Below are 3,084 nucleotides of genomic sequence, written 5' to 3' on the forward strand. Positions count from 1 at the left end.
CTGCTGGACTGTGTTAGTATGAGTCCAGCCAGCAGGCCCAGGGAAGGGGTTATTTCCCTTCTATTTGGGGGATATGAGACCACATGTGGAGTCCTGTGTTCAGCTGAGGGCTCTCCAGTACAAGGAAAACAAGGACAAACTGGAGTAAGTTCAGCAAACGGCTACCAAAGTGTTCATGGGGCTGGAGCATGAGGAGGGGCCAGACTAAATATGTCTGTTTCTGACTACTCTGCTGGCCAGGGATGGAAAGGGAGCCTCTGCTGATGAACCAGCATGGATGAATGTCCCCACTGGAGACAGATACATCTTGTCCAGTGGCCACTCCAGTTAGCTAGAGCCAGGTGAAAGGAGGGCTCCAGGCAGGCCCTGGAGAGGGGCTTCAGGAACAGTTCCTCTCCCCTGTAGCAGCAGGCTGACCCAGGCTTTCCCACTTGCTCTCATCCCCCAGGCTTCCTGAAAAGGCTTGGAGGACATAAGGGGCTCTGCAGGCACATGGCCTGTGGGCTATGCTGGCACTGGCCTCAGCAAGGGGCTGAATCATCGAGAGGCTGGCACTGAAGTCCCTGTCTGCAGAAGTGCTCTTGGCCACGCATGGGGAATGAAGGCCTTCTCAGATGTCCTCATGTTTCCCTATTGCCTCTATTTCCTCTCCGCCCTCACTCCCCAGCTGACCTCTTCCTGAGCTCCCCATTTCGTGTGCCCAGCACACAAGCATGCCTGGGATACCCAGAGGCACCTGCAACCACAGGAGGCACCTGCATGAGTATGGACAACTCCGCTCACCTGGGCATCATCACAGGAAAGCAGAGGAGTCAGAGTAACAGGCTGAGATACAGAAATGTACCTTGGACACATGCAGATCCCTGGGGAGAGGGCTCCCATCCCAGGAACCCACAGTTAGGAAAATGTGGTCACAACAGCCCCTGGAACAAGCTCACTTTTCAGCTGAAATTCCTTTCTTCTGTTCACATCCAAAGAAATCTGTGGCATTTTGACAGCCTCCAAAGGCAGGACCACCATTTTATTTAGTTTAAAAAAAAAAAAAAAGGCAAGGCAATAACATCTCTTCTGCACTAGAACATGTTTCCCCACTGACTCTTCCCATTCAAGAAATTCAATATTCCACAAATTTACAAGGCAAGTCAGGACAGGCACATGCCTGTCCAGGCCCTCTGTGCGTGTTCAAAACAAAAGCAATTTAGTCCGTCAGGTCAATAACTACTGTGCCAGGGACCAGTGAGGGCCAGCGGCTCCCTAAGAGATGGGGAGCCATGACCCCAGCTGCGTAACACAACCAGCAGGGCAGAGACCTCACCAGCCAGGACCCATCCTGCAGCACCTGAGTTAGGGGGAGCAAGGTAGGCAGGGATGGCAGCTGGAATCAACCAAGAGTCCAGATCACCAGCCACATTTGTGGTTACTAGGCAGGTCCGAGGTCAAGCCAGGATGTCAGTCCAAAGGTCAGGGTCAGGATCAGGTCCAGTGATGGTAACCAGAATCAGACACAGCCCAGTGATCACCAAGCAGGTCCATAGTGACAAGACAAGTCTGGGTTCAAGCCAGGAAGTCACTTTCTTGAGATGTCTCAGCTTGGGTGTTCTGAGCAGCATGTAGGCAATGATGAGGGTGCTGTAGAAAGCAGTGATGATGGTGAGGTAAAGGAAAAGGTGAAGAAGGCCTTTAAAGAACCCTGTTCTCTCTGAGTGTCCAGGAAGCCAGCTGCAAGAGCAATTCTGGGAAGGGGCGCTTCAGAGACACATCAAAAGCAGATGCGTATGCATGAGAGCAAGGAAGCAAACTTCACACAAGTGCTTTCGTCATGGGCAAGCAGAGCTGAAGGAAGACAAGGATTTTTCTCCCTGTTCCAGAAACTACTGCAATTTGTCTAAAAGAGTGTTCTGCTAAAATATAGGTAAACCAGTAGAAGTAAGAATTAGAACCAATCCTAAAAAGCACTGCCTGGAGGAAGGGCCAAAAGCTAGAATCTGTCATGTTTGTTCATTTTCAGACAGTACATCTCTATCTCGTGGTTGCAGTGTCTTTGTTTTGGGTGGAGGGATGCAGAAAAATCCCATTTTGGCCTTGCTGCTCTCCCAGGGATTAGGTTGAAGCAGCAGTGCATCAAGGCCTTGTTATGCAGTCCTGGCAGGATTTAGTTATCTGCACACTAGTTCCTGGTTCTCTCTGGACCCTCTGTGGCAACCAAGGCCTATACATGGCACTACCAGACGTGATACAGGCCCTGCTGCCCTCCAGGTCTCAAGAGAGTGGCCCATTCATAGGTGTTTATTGCCCTTGGCAGTGTCCTCGGCAACTTAATTGAGGCTTTACTAATGGACATGTAGAGTCATCTAAGACAGGGTTCATTTGCTCAAAGGTAAGTGCCTGGCATCATTGTTGCTGCTGGGGGTGGGTATTGATCAGGACCTCTAGCAGTCCCTCCTGAAGGTGAAGTTTCTCAGTCCTTCCAGCCCCACTTGGTGTCTCAGATGCCACAGGGTACTTTGGCTGTATGTAAGCAGTGGCATCCAACCCTTATGTTGCAGCCTTTCCAAGCTTGTTAAAATGACTCTCAGCCTGGAACACAAACCTTCTCCATGGATGCCTGTGTTATCATCTCCTAAGCTCCCCCAAGATGCGTTTGAGGACATGAATTGTTTTAGATTTTGGGTGCCCTAGGAAACATGTTTGGATGCTTGGTCTTGCAAGAGAGGTCCAGTAATCCAATGATAAGAGTTTCAGGATGTTAGAAGTTGCTGGATCTGGTAACCTGACAGAGGTGAGGCTGCTGCTGTTCTATGTGCCCAGGTCCAGGCAGTAGCAAGGCTGAGCTTCCACCCCCGGTAGGTACCCATGACACTATACATACCTGTAGACATACATACCCATACTACCCATAGACACTATACACATGTACAGACACACAGCCGACCACAGAAGAACGAAGACAGAAACACTTAACACTCATGCAAACACAAACAGCAACAGCAGCCTCTTCCTATTCCTATAACCAGCTATCAAAATGAAAGCTGGTTAATAAAAAATATATAATTATACATACATATATACCATATGGATTCCTCC

Source organism: Dromaius novaehollandiae, unplaced genomic scaffold (genome assembly GCF_036370855.1).
Source record: "Dromaius novaehollandiae isolate bDroNov1 unplaced genomic scaffold, bDroNov1.hap1 HAP1_SCAFFOLD_56, whole genome shotgun sequence".
Classification (NCBI taxonomy): domain Eukaryota; kingdom Metazoa; phylum Chordata; class Aves; order Casuariiformes; family Dromaiidae; genus Dromaius; species Dromaius novaehollandiae.